General features: G+C 38.2%; 1 long non-coding RNA gene across 3 annotated transcripts in view; it reads left to right on the top strand.

Moving 5' to 3' along the window:
• Window positions 1-14,308, top strand: part of LOC139079433 (uncharacterized) — a 37,412-nt gene extending 23,104 nt beyond the window's left edge. The window contains exons 2-6 of one of the 3 annotated variants that reach the window (XR_011533097.1): window positions 8,223-8,305; window positions 9,911-9,943; window positions 10,826-11,044; window positions 12,760-13,099; window positions 13,271-14,308. This is a non-coding gene — a long non-coding RNA (uncharacterized lncRNA). Of the gene's footprint in view, window positions 1-8,219; window positions 8,306-9,910; window positions 9,944-10,825; window positions 11,707-12,759; window positions 13,100-13,270 lie in introns of those variants that run through there. The other 2 variants (XR_011533096.1, XR_011533098.1) reach the window with 2 other exon arrangements.
• Window positions 14,309-14,718: the final 410 nt, after the last annotated feature.

The raw sequence follows: 14,718 nt of genomic DNA on the forward strand, positions 1-14,718 counted from the left end.
CTCAGACTGAAGTCCTGAATTCCAAAGATTACAAATCTAATGGAAGAAAACGTAGAATATCTATGTGAACTAGAAGTGGAGGGAAATTTCCTAACCGGGACTCAAATACTGGATAAATTGGAGTCCATCAAAATTAAAGATTTCTGATAAACAATGCACCCGTTGGCAAAATTAACAGGGACATGACAGACTGGGAGATCTTTGCAAATCTATAACCACCAGGAATTACATCAAGGGCTATTGATTTTAGATTGTGATTTGTAGACCACTATTGGCTGATAAATTCAATTTAGTGAATTGCAATCAGAATTTTAAAAAATAAAGTAGAATAGAATGGAGCAAATCTTTTACTTTTACTTTTAAGAATACTAGGATCAGGGCTGGCCCCGTGGTGCAGCGGTTAAGTTCACACATTCCGCTTTGGCGGCCCGGGGTTCGCCAGTTTGGATCCTGGGTGCGGATGTGGCACAGCTTGGCAAGCCATGCTGTGGTAGGTGTCCCACATATAAACTAGAGGAAGATGGGCATGGATGTTAGCTCAGGGCCAGTCTTCCTCAGCAAAAAAAAAAGAGGATTGGCGGCAGATGTTAGCTCAGGGCTAATCTTCCTCAAAAAAAAAAAAAAAAAAATAAGAGTACTAGGATTAATTTAAGGAGATTTTCTACTTTTTCAAGTCTGCCAGGAAGCTAAGAACCAAACGTGTGGCACATTTCCCCTCTCTCAAAGAACCTTAAGATCTTTAGGTGCTAACTTAAATCCTGATCCTGTATTTTTCTTTTGCTCTATTTTTTCTGTCTTTCTGATTTTCTCACTTTAGAAAATCTTTTGAAAGCAGCTCTTATCCTTTTGAAACTAATTATTTTTGGTGGATCCCAAATTATCTTCCTGTAAAATTCCACCAACTTATGCCCTAATAGCTGTGTGTGAAAGTGCCCATATCATTGCATTTGAACCACCACCAAGAATTTTGGGTCCCCTCCATGAAATGACACCATGCCTCAAATTCAACTTTGATGACCAAGAGTTTATTTTTCTCAAACTGGAAGAAATAACACCAGAAAAGTGGCAGGTTGGCCTTCAGTGCTTCCTGGGTGAGGATAATCCTGGAGGCTGCACTCTAGACAAGGATGTCTACCACAAAGGGCAGAATCAAGCTAGGATGGAGGGCAGTACAGTGCCACTTTAGGCACTGGGTTTTGGGAATCTGGGGACCACTGGATAGGATGACACTTCCATAGCTGGTTTTCAGTGGGACCGTCAAGGTGGATACATGGGGCATTCAACCAACGTAGTATCCTACGAAGTTCAAGAATCATTGAATATTGTGGGGTCTTTTGGTCTTGATGGTCAGGATATGTTTCCACTATGGAAAAGTGTGTCCATGATCTTCGGTGGAAAGTGGCACAGAAACTTGACACTGAAGTGGTCACTCTTGTACTTTTCAAATTTGAGAAATGATTGGTATTGATGAAGTTATCCTAAGAGAGTTCAGGTAATAGTGTTTTGAGATCTGGTCCAAGGAGTGTATTAAGATGATGCTGTAGTGGATAGTGAAGTCCAGCCAGTGATCACATCATCTCTCCAGAAACTATTGGAGGGCCATCAAGGCGTTGAACAGGCTGACATTTATTACCATGGACGCAAAATTATCTGGGTCTTCTTTAGAAGAAAGTCTTTTCTTTATCTCACCCAAGAATGGTAACTAGTGTTAGGCATTCATCCAGGAGACCAACTTTGTGAATATTTGAATTGGTCTTTGAGCTCATTTGGTCTGGGATAAGGATAGTGATAAGTGTACAGAGGTATCTCATTATGGTTTTAATTTTCATTTCCCTGATGATTTATGATGTTGAGAACTTTTTACGTGCTTATTGGACATTCTGATAGTGTCTTATGGAAAGTGTTTGTTCAAAATTCGCCAATTTTTATTGAGTTGCTTGTCTTTTCACTATTGATTTGTAGCACTTCTTGAGATATTCTGGATGCAAGTCCTTTGTATTGAGAATATTTTTCTCCTTGTCTATGGATTGTCTATTAATGTTGTATTTCGAAAAGCAGAAGGTTTTAATTTTGATAAATTCCAATTTAGTCATTTTCCTTTTTATAGTTAATGCCCTTTATGTCCTGTCTAAGAAATCTTTGCCTACCCCAAAGTCGTTAAGATAGAATTCTATGTTTTCTTCTAGCAGCTTTATAATTTGAGCATTTTGATTTAGGTCTATGATCCATCTCAAATTAACTTTTGCATATAGTATGAGGTGGGGGTCAAGTTTTGTTTTTTAATATATATATCCAGTTTATTCAGTACCATTTCCTAAAAAGACTTTGCTTTCCCCGATTGAACTTCATTGACACATTTGTTAAAAATCAAATGACTGTAAATGAGCAGGTCTGTTTCTGGACCCTCTGTTCTGTTTCATTGACTTCTTTGTCTATCCTTCCATCAGTATCACACTGTCTTAATTACTTTGGCTGTACAGGAAGTCATGTAATTTGGTGGAGCACGTTCTCCAATTTTGTCTCTTTTCAAGATTGCTTAGCTATATTTGCATTTCCACTTAAACTTTAGCACCAGCTTTTTGAATATACAAAGAAGCAATTCACTTTGCTCAAGGAGGTGGAGGGAAAAAAGCTTCACTTCCTAGAGGAGCATGTATCAAATAAGTCATAGTTCCATGCTTAAATCACCATAGTACTTAGTAAATTTGGGGGGAGACGCTTTGAGGCTTTCCAAATGTCACGTTTTCCCTTAAACTTTTGCCTGCTAATTTTAGTATTCATCAATGGATTATGCCATGGTGTTCTAGTAGTGATTTTCTTTTTTCCCCCACTTCTTCCATATATATTACTTGTAATTTTTAAAGGAAGGATTAATTTATTTATTCAATCATTTATTTGAATCAGTACTGACGCATGGATGTTTATTGGGCTATCATCCAATATTATTCTTTATTTTGTTGTTCAGATTGTTCCAGCTCTAGCCATTGGAAGCTATTTCTGGTTGGCGTCTGTGTCCTTTTGACGTACTCCTTTTTATTTTTTTGAGCACTTCCTGACTTTTTGGCACCACAAAGCACTTTAGGCTCCTCTGGTATTTTTCCTGACACAGCCCTTGAGTTAGCCATTTTTCTAAGGAGCTCTGGATTCTTATATCAGAGAATGTTATTTAGAAACCCAGATCTGGGCACTAGATGTGCTTGTCACTACTGGAGTATCACTGCTCCTAAGCCCTTGCAGAGGACAGAGATAGGGAAAGGGGATACACACACACATACACACACACACACACCCATGTGTATGCATGAATCTATATCTGTCTCTAGTTATCTATCAAAATAAACATGAGTTCATACTGATAGCTCCCACTTTAACCCAGCACCGCAGGGTTCGTTCTAGGCTCTCTTCCCCTGCTTCTTTGCAATGTCTTTCTCTGACAATGAGAAACCTGGATCCCATTATCTACCGTTTATTGACTTATTTGCTCAATCCTAGAACATACATAAAGTAGCTTCGGAATTTCTAATCTGTTCCCCTTTAAGAAACAAATTCAACAAGTAGAGTCCAAGGTCTATGTGCAGTTTATTATGTCTTTAGACTTACAGTACCCAGTCAAAACACTGTTTTTTCCCAGAGTTACTCAGGTTGGTTCCTCTTGCTCCACCATTTCATTGAAGTCATATCATACATTTGCAATACAGTTAGATTCATTTGTTACAATGTGCATTCCCTCCTGAGCTCCCTCAACATCCTGGATGATTTCTTTTTCAATTGCATACAGTTAATTTCACTCTTTGTGGTTTACATTTATAAGGATTTTGATAAATTCAGAGTCATGTATTCATCACAACAGGAACATACCAGACAGTTCCATTACTCTAAACACATCCAAGTATGGCCCCTTTGTGGTCACTCTCTCCACCTTTCCCCAACGCCTGGCAACCATCAATTGATTTTCTGCCCCTACATTTTGCCTTTTCCAGAGTGTTGTATAAATGGAATCATACAAATGTACAGATATAGCCTTTGGGGTCTGGATTCTTTTATTTAGCAAAATACGTTTAAGATTCATTCATGTTGTTGCATCAATTAACAGTTTGTTCCTTTTGTGTGTGTGTGTGTGAGGAAGACTGGCCTTGAGCTAACATCTGTTGCCAATCTTCCTCTTTTTGCCTGAGGAAGATTGTCCCTAAGGTAGCATCTGTGCCAATTTTCCTCCATTTTGCACGTGGGTCACCAGCACAGCATGGCTTGATGAGCAGTGTAGGTCCACACCCAGGATCCAAACCTGCAAACCCTGGAATGCCAAAGTGGAGCACTCGAACCCACCCACTATGCCACTGGGCAGGCCCCAGTCGTTCCTTTTTATTGCTGAATGGTATTCAATGGTGTGGAGGTACCACAGATCCTTTATCCATACACCAGTTGAAGAAAATCTTGGTTGCGTTCAGTTTTTAGTGACTGTGAATAAAGCTGCTATAAACATTTGTATTCAGGTTTTTGTATGAACAAAAGCTTTCAATTTACTTCGGTTAATACCTAGGAGTGAAATAACCAGGTCAAAGGGTATGTGTAATTTTATCTTTAAGAAAACTATCAAATTGCTTTCCAAAATGGCTATACTATTCTGCATTCCCACCAGCAATGAATAAGAGTTGTCATGACTTCGCAACCTCATCCGTATTTGACATTGTCAAGTACCCCCCTCCAACCCCAACATCCTAATAATGCTTATTTGCCATACATATATCTTCTTTTGTCTAGTGTCTATTCAGATCTTTGGCCCATTCTAGAGGTTTTTCATTTTCTTATTGTTAAGTTTTGAGAGTTCTTTATATATTCTGCCTTCAAGTTCTTTACTGGATATGTGAATTACAAATACTTTCTCCCAGTCTGTGGATTGTCTTTTCATTCTCTTAATAATATCTTTTGCAGTGCAGAAGTTATTAATTGCAGTAAGGCATGATTCACTATTTTTTCCCTTATAGATTGTGCTTTTGTGTTGTATCTAAAAACTCATCAGCAAACTCAAGGTCATGCAGATTTTCTCCTATGTTTTAGCCTAGAAGTTTTAAAGTCTTACATTGCCTGTTATGCATTTGAGTTAATTTTTGTGTTAGATTTAAAGTATGTGTTGAGGTTGATTTTTTTTGCACGCAGACATCTGGTTGTTCTAGCGCCATTTATTGGAAAGGGTATCTTTTCTCTTTTTTACATCTCTGTGAAAAATCAGTGGACTATATTTCTGTGTATCTATCTCTGAGCTTTCTATTCTGTCCCATTGATTGATGTATCTATCCTTTCACCAAAACCACACTCTTTTGATTACTATAGAATTATAATAAGTCCTGAAATTGGGCAACATGAGCCACCCAAAGTTTTTCTTTTTAGAATTGTTTTGGCTAATCTTGTTCCTTTGCTTTTCCATATAAATTTTAGAATCAGCTGGTCTATATCTATAAAAAAGTTGGGGGGCCAGCCCGGTGGTGCAGCGGTTAAGTTCACATGCTCTCCTTCAGCAGCCTGGGGTTCGCCAGTTCAGATCCCAGGTGCAGACCTACACACTGCTTACCAAGCTATGCTATGGCAGGCGTCCCACATATAAAATAAAGGAAGATGAGCACAGATGTTAGCTCAGGGCAGAAGGAAGATTGGCAATTAGCTCAGGGCTAATCTTCCTCAAAAAAAAAGAAAGAAAAAGAATTTTGTGGGATTTTGATTGGAATTGCACATATTTTATTGATCAAATTGTGGAGAACTGACATCTTAACAATATTGAGTCTTTAATTCATCAATGCGGCATATCTCTCCATTTATTTAAATTTTCTTTGACTTCTTTCATCAGTGTTTGTACATGTCAGCATGTAGATACTATATATATACATATATTTAGATTTGTCAATACACATTTCTTTTTTGGTGGGAGGTAGAAATTGAAATTAAAACAATAGTACCATTTACAATAGCACCCAAACCATGAAATACTTAGCTATAAATCTTTTAAATTATGTGAAAGTCCTATATGCTGAAAACTACAAAACACTGATGAAAGGAATTAAGGAAGATCTAAATAAATGGAGAGATATAGCATGTTCATGAGCTGGAAGACTCAGTATGGTTAAGACTTCAATGCTCCCCTAATGGAGAGATTGATTCAGCACAATCTCAAAATCCCAGTGGATTTTTTGCAGAAATCACACTAAAACCTGTATACAAATGTTCACAGCAGATTTTTTCCTACTTGCCCCAAACTGGAAACAACAAAAATATACTTCTATTGGTAAATGGATAAACAAACTGTGGTTCATCCATATAACAGAATACTATTCAGCAATAAAAGGGAACAAATTACTGATATGTACAACAGAGATGAATCTCAAATGCATTCCGCTAAGAGAAAGAAGCCAAACTTACAAGATTGCATGACATATAAGATTGTATACTATATGATTCCATTTATATGACATTCTGGCAAAGAAAAAAGCGTAAGGACAAAAACCAGATCAATGGTTCCCGGCGGGTGGGAGTGGGAGAGATGTTGACTACAAAGGGTCAGAAGGAAACTTTTTGGGAGTGATGGACATGCTCGACATCTCGATTGTGATGGTGGTTACATGACTGTTGACACACCTTTGTCAAAACTTGTAGAGTTGTACACTAAAAAGGATGAACTTTAGTTTCATGTAAATTACATCTCTCTAAACTGTTTTTTAAAAAAACAGAAATCACAGTAACAATATGAGACAAGTTTGAGTTCCTGGCAAAACATGAGTCAAAGTGATGTAATAATAACAAAGAGTATAATACAATATAAAACATCAACTATTATGAATATTTACACACCAAGTCAAAATATATAAAGCAAAAACTATGAGAAATACAAAGGGAAAGAAAAAGACAATACAGCTAGATGGCTCACAAAGTAGATAAACAGTAATAAGTATTAGGAGAATCCAAATAACATGACTTTCTAAATAAAACTGGTATAAGACATACAAACCAAACGCTATTCTCTGAAAATGCAGACGATGTTTTCCTTTCAAATGTTATTTGAAATCAATCTCTTTATTAGTCAATACGGAGATGCTGAATTAAAAACTTTTGAGAAGAGGGGGTCAGCTCTGTGGCCAAGTGGTTGAAGTACCAGGCGCTCTGCTTTGGCGGCCTGGGTTTGCAGGTTCAGATCCCAGGTACAGACCTACTCCACTCATCAGCCATGCTGTGGAGGCATCCCACATACAAAATAGAGGAAGATTGGTATAGATGTTAGTTCAAGGCAAATCTTTCTCAAGCAAAAAAAAAGAGGAAGATTGGCAATGGATGTTAGCTCAGGGCAAGTCTTCCTCACCAAAAAAAAGAGAAACTTTTGAGAAGAATAAATTGAAATATTTGGAAGTTAGGTTATATAACACTTTCTTAGTAGACATACTCTCAAGAAAGTATTGTCTGAATTTTTTTAAGTTCAACATTGCAAAGTGATTAAAACCAATGCTTAACCCTTTCATCAACTTTGAAATTGGTTCAAAATAGTTCAATTCAAAAACAGGTCTCCATATACGTATTATTAGCATTTGAACTATAACCTACTTGTAAGAGAAGTAACACAAATCATTTTTACCTTTATTATCATTGATGATTTCTTTTGGAATATCAATCAACCAGTTAACCTCATCAGTTTTCTTTAACAAAGAGCCCATCATAAAAAGGATTTATAATCTTAATGGCACCTGTTTAAAGAAAATCTTGAAAAGTAAATAAATCAGATTTCAAGCCCTACTCTTTTGTCCTGTATAAAGTGGGTGAGGAAGGGACATATTTTGATAAAAAATGACCAAAGGGGCCATGACAATGGTCAGCATTACTATGAATGGGAGGGCTTATAAACCTATGACCTCTTTATTTCTAGGAAAGTTGGCAATGCCCAAACATTATCTGAAATCTAACCATAATCTTGAAAAAGAACCATAGGGAAAAAGCAAAAACAATGACAATAATAACTTACTCTTCCTACATGTCAATACCCTTCTTTCTTCATATTCAAGACCCACCTCATATGCACACTGTCCCCTGGTAACTATAGATAGGGCAAGCCTTTTCCCCTACCCAACTCTTTGCTACTTTTATTGATTTTAAATCCGTATTTCCTTTAAATTTATTCGTGTTGGCAATCACATGATTACCATGAATATTTTTGGTTAAACTTATATGCTTTTCCCACCCAGTAGATTCCAGATTCTATAAGGGAAGAGTTCTCTGCATCTTTACAGCCCAACAGCTAGCACATGGCCTGGTACACAGAACATGCTAAGTAAGTAAATAAATAAATAAATAAATACTAAATGAATGAATGAATATGTGTGAATGAGTACATATTAATACTCTCAAATTAGGAAAGAAAACAAAGAGGAAATTATTTCTACCAAATTAAAACAAACTATTAGAATCCCAAAGTTTTTTGCTTCATGATGTATATGCTATTTCTAAACTCCAAAATGAAGGAAAATGAGCTGACATATGTATTACTGTATTAGAAAAAAAGAGAAGTACCTTTAGTACAGAATAAAAATAAAATTAAAGACAGAAAGGGCACAAATAAACGTATCTGTTCTAATATAAAACAGGGGCTCAGCTAAGGAACAGAATGTCACTATCGTCACTGAGAGAAAAAGAGCTATATCGTAGGAGGGAAAAGTCTGCTCCTTGGCCCTTATAAAGGTCCGCACAGATTAGCGGGTGCCTAGAACAGTGCCTGACGCTCAATACATATTTGTCAATAAGTCAATAATATCCAATCAAGAAACTCAATATTTTGGAATACGTGGTCAATTGATAGTTGAAGAAGAAAGCAGTAAGCTGGAAGATCAAGGGAAGAAACATTCCTAGAAGGCGTTGGGGTAGAAAATGGGGACAAAAAATATAGTACTCAGTAAAATTAAAAGTAAATAAATCCAAGAGGTTGTATAAAGTAGAAAGAAAAGGGAAGCCTGGTGAGGCCTACCATAGATAGTCTTACTAGCGAGTTTATAGAATCCTTATTTAAGTCAACACTCCCGTAAAAGGGAAGAGGAAAGCTGCCAAACTCGTTTTACGATTGAACTACTTTTATGCCAAAACGAGATAACAGACGGTACCAGAGAATTACAGGCTCATTTCACTCACGTTTATAGCTGTAAATATCCAGAATAAAATATTGGCTAACCAGACTTAACAGTGTATTAGAAAAATAAAACAACAGGATCAAGTAGGGTTTATTCTAGGAATGCAAGAATGGTTCAAGTCAGGTCAAATTACAAGTCTAGAAGGCAGGATGACTGTGGCTATAAGTTTTCCTCTGCCAGAAAAGAATTTTTCCATCAGAAAAATAAACCTTTACTTCAGCGTGCCCAAGAGCCTACAGTCAGCATGATTCATTAGTAACCTCTCCAAGGTCAGAAAAGAGGCCTCCCTCATTACAGATATTGAAACGTGATGAGCACGAGGAACCACCCTGAAGATCACTAGCTGCTGTGCTGATCCTTGTGAATCCACCAGTGTATTCACCAGGTCTTGAAGGGGGAAAATGTTTTGCCATTCCAGAAGGGAGATTACTAGTTGCCACAAACTGAATACAGTTAGCCATGCTCAAAACGAAGAGCCTTTCTATCTTTACTGGTATAATCCTAAAGATTTATCATTATGCTAAAAATTTAAATATCTCTAAATACTAGGTACTTGTATATGTTCCCCATGGATTTAAAGGTGTCCCTATGATGCTAATATCTTTTGCCTAGAATAATGTGTGTAACAATAAAAAATTGTGTGTGAGAATAGCTCTGTTTTGAATATGGAACTAACCAAAATTTATTTATAAAACTTAATTAAGAAATGTCTCACAGGCAATGATGTTGTCTGCCTTCTTTAATTTTCCCTACAGATACCAAAACAGTGCTGGGTGCACAAGTGGCTGGTAAGTACACGTGATCCCTGTCTTACGATGGTTTGATCCACGATTTTTTGACTTTACGATGCTGCGAAAATGATGTGCATTCAGTAGAAACAGTACTTCGAATTTTGAATTTTGATATTTTCCTGGGCTAGTGATATGTGGTAAGATACTCTCCCACGATGCTGGGCGGCAGCAGATCCCAGCCAGCCCCACAATCATGAAGATGAACAACCGATGCACTTACAACCGTCCTGTACCCATCCAATCATTCTATTTGTCACTTTCAGTACAGTATTCAATAAATTACGAGTCAACACTTTATTGTAAAATAGGCTTTGTGTTAGATGATTTTGCCCAAGTGTGAGCTAATGTAAGTGTTCTGAGCATATTTAAGGTGGGCTAGGCTAAGCTAGGATGTTCAGCACTTTGGGTGTTTTAAATGCATTTTCGACATAATATTTTCAATTTACGATGGGTTTATCGAGATGTAACCCCATTGAAGTTGAGGAGGATGTGTACTTGTTTAAAATTGATTTCAGGGTAAATTTGAATATGTTTCTAAGTGTAGGACAGCAGCCACTGTATTAGGAGGTTTAAATGTATAGGTCCTACTAAGAGTGTTGAAGCCAAGGTCTTCCACTTGAGTGAAAATTTGAAGCAATAGGGGCAATCTAATAGAGGTTGCAGTGCAATTTTTTAATTATAAAAATAAATCCTTGTTCCCACAATCACTCTTTCCGTAGCCATACAGCTCATTTATATGGAGGAGGAGAAAACCATATAGAAGCAGAAAGAAAGGCACAGATGGCTCTTTACAAGGTTGTTTACATTTACAATAGCAACAGGGGACAGCTCCTATTTCTATTTTCACCTGGATCCTTCTGTGTGGTTTTCTTCTTTCAGACATGCAAAGTGGAAGTAAACCAAGAACGCCTTTGGAAAGATGACCTGAGGGGCGCCATATTAGAACAGAGCTGGAGCAGCAGAGGAATTGCCTTGCACGTCTTGTTTTCTTTATCTTTCAAACTGGACCAAACCGCTAACATTCCAAGAAGTCAGTAAGGACAAGAATACCCTGTCTGTAAGGACTGATGAAACCGGACTTTGCTGATGATCGGATAGGTAAACAATCAATGAAATATAAGTCTCTCCTTTTGACTGATGACAGAATCTTGAGCCAATCTATGAAGTACAAACCTAGCCTTACTTCATCTAGCACCAGTGAACACTTCTTTAATACAACTCACCTCATCCTCCCTTTCCCCATAAAACCCTAAGACCCTTTCCTATAATTGGGACACCATTTAGGTTTCCGCCTGAGTCTGTGCTCCCTGAATTGCAATTCTTTGATCCCAAATAAACTCTCTGCCTCTTAAACTGATTCCCGCTTTTGTAGGTTGACACCTTTAACAGATTCAAATCCATACACAGCCTGAAATGTTTCCACACATCCTACCACGCTCTCCTATACCACACGAGGCTGTTCAATGTTCCATCAATTCCCTGAAATTTTTTCTTCTACTCCTTTGTTACTGATGCTTCTGCTGCCTGGATTCTGCTCTCTTTCTGGCCTCTCAAAACCTTTATCACAACCCCTCCTTCTGACTTTTTACTACTCTGAGCATAACTGTCCTATATGAAATTATTTTTGTGTGCATTTTAGTCTTCCACTAGATTGTGAGCTCCTGAAGAAAAGGAATCATGGTTTATTTATTTTGCATCCCAAGCATCTGACTCAGTACCCAACACATATTAGGCATTCAATAAATGTTTTTTTAATTGAATCACTATAGTTCTCTTTTTAAGCACTTATTTAAATCTTATCAAATTTTCCATTAAAAACATCCTTATGCTACATTTGAGAGAATACCTTCAGAAGTAAGAACAAATTATCAGCACAGCAGACTTTTGAAAAATAATTACCAAAGTCAAATGAAAATGGAAGACACCAGAATAAATGCTGCTCACAATTCTCAAACCAGGAGCAAGTCCTCTTGATATAAACAGGGCTATAAGCTTCTCTTTGTCCTCCGGAAATGCATCTTGCAGTAAGAAATAACAATTTTTTTTTAGGAGGGGAAGAAAAGTTAAAATAAATAGAGAGAAGAGTTTATCATATTTATCCTTAAGGGAGAGATTTTAAAGTACATATAAACAAAAGACAGTTATTGCCATTAAAACGTTTAATTTAACTTAGCAAAAAATAACTTTCACGATTATAGTTTCGGAATTATATATTATGTTACTAAAACTGATGTAGTGAAAAGACATGGACTTCTAGAACCAGGCAATCTCTAGCTCTGCAAGATGTGGGCTGAGGATGCTGGGAAAATTAGGTAACTTCGCTCCAGTGAAGGTTAAAGGCCACAGATATTTTTTGAAAACATCTTACGTGGTGTTTTTAAAACAAGAGGTGTACGACATGTGTCTGTCCTCTTCATTTACATTTCTATATAATGTTATGTAGTTTTCAAAGCATTATCATAGGTACTGTGAGTATTAGCGGGTAATATTATTCTCACGTCATGTAAGTAATAAGTGGGAGAGTTAGCTAAAGGAATTAGAACCTAGAGTTTTCTACTTCTAACTTCGTACAGCTGTCGCTATACCATGATATGATTCATGATGGAAGATTGGAAGTTGTAGTAAAACGCGCACATTTTATAGATGACAGGCTAGAGACCCAGAAAGTGACTTGCTCAAAACACACAGCTGGTTAGTGGCAGAACTAAATTAGAAGCAACAGGTAAAGTGTTAACAAATCCTTTCCTGTCCCGTTTGAGCATTTGCCCTTCATTAACTTTCTCACTCTCTTTCCCTGGTAACCTGATCAACAGGTTGTGTCAACTGTGTTCCTAGGCACTATTGCTTGTGGTAAAAACGATCCCTGATGGATAAACTGCATCCAGACTGGGAGAGCTATGAATACCTCGTACCCTCCGCTTCCCTGAGTGTGTGACTCTAGACACCTGGAAGTTAGGCCTGTGAGGTTGCCTCCAGTGACATTGCTCCTCTGGAACACGGGGCTTCTAAGCTAGGCAGCTCCACATCCGCCTCGTGTCATCTTACATCCTTGAACTGGAGCTCATCCTGGGGCCTAAAGAGAACCACTTCTGCCCGGGTGTGTGGACGGCTATGAGGAGCCCTCTTGAGAGCAATGCCTGATGCCGTCCTCAGGTAAGCTGGGGATCCCGTCCTAGATGCTCTGACTGGACTAGGGTGGTCTCATGAGTCTGAACGTTTAGAATTTAAACATTAGATAAACCTAAGACCACCCAGCATTTCAATTCTGGATTGCCACGATAGCATCCTAACAGATACTTTCTATCTTGCTCTTGCCTTTTCAAGAGGTGTGATGCTATTCCAAACATTACTCTCATCATGCTTTGAGAAGTTACCTGGCTACCGCCAACTCCTCAGATCCGTGTATCCAAGGACCTAACTATGTCTTTCTTATCCAACCACTATGCTGCTCTTCTCCTCTGCATCCTCCTTCCAGAAAACGTTTTTGAAGTCTTATTTAATCGATACCTAAAGCATAATGGACGACAGCACAGCAGCCAGAGCACATTCCATATCAAAAGAAGTTATGAAGTATGAGGAGGTTTCTATAATCTGTTTTCACTCTCTCTTTATCGGAGTGACGGAAAACAGGTGTTTTTCCAGGGAGAACCCTTCAGAGATGTTCGGGGCCCTAAACAAGTAACTCAACACGGAATCAGATCTCCAGGTCTCAGGGGGCGTGGTGGCCGTGAAGGTGGCTGCTCAGATCTCCCCTCCAGAGAGCTGCCGTGAGGCCTGGGGCTGGCCAACAGCCTCCAGCTGCCACAGCCTCTGCCCCCCTCAGCACTCACTGGAGGCAAGGCCCTCCCTGGGCTGCTCCCAACCAAGGACTGACACTGGAGGAACTTAGAACGCGGCCATTTCTGCTTGACATGAGACTTCTCTGATGGCAACCCCTGCTCCCGGGCTCACCGCTGATCACTCCAAAAGCAAGCTAAAAAACCAGCACTGGCACCATGCTTGCTGACAGTGCACTGCCCTCCAGCATCTAGGACCCCTGTGCAAGGATTATTCTAACTCAACAAAAAATCCACATAATGGCCATTATTGCCAATGAGCCTGTTTAATAATTGTAAGCTTCCTTATTAAAAGTTACATGGAATGAGGCTAGATGTGGAGGGTTTAGTTTCTGTTTTTGTTTTTTTTAGTTAGGAAAGACCTACATATAGTAAACTACAAATGTCATTTGACAGTAAGCCGTTAGTGGTCTTATCTTCCCTTTAGGCACGAATTTATGTTTATATATTAATGATGCTTAATATACATGTACAGCCATATCCCAAACATAAAAGATTAAGAAAATATACCAAAATTTTAAATGTGGTATGATTTTGATTTTTCTTCTCCATGCTTTTATTTTAAAAATTTTCCGGTTATTACTCTTAAAATCAGAGGGACTGAAAAACCCACTCCCTTTTAATTTTATACACATCATAATGAACCCAAAATCCTCTTCTTTGGAGTCTGTTCTTTGTATCCAGTTGTTTATTCACTTTTCAACAAATATTCATTGAACGCCTGCTTTGTGCTTGTGGGATGCTGGGAATTGTGCTACTGCTCCTTTACCCGAACTCCTCTTATAACAAGATGCTCTTGCGTCAGATTTAAGCTCTCCTATTCTCCCCGGAATTTGATAATAAAGTGCTTTTACTCATCAAGCACTTACTGAGCACCAAGCATGTGTCAGTCACTACACGAGACAGGCATTACAGAGAGATGGGACAGAAAATTAG

This window comes from Equus przewalskii, chromosome 25 (assembly GCF_037783145.1).
Source record: "Equus przewalskii isolate Varuska chromosome 25, EquPr2, whole genome shotgun sequence".
In the NCBI taxonomy this organism is placed as follows: Eukaryota; Metazoa; Chordata; class Mammalia; order Perissodactyla; family Equidae; genus Equus; species Equus przewalskii.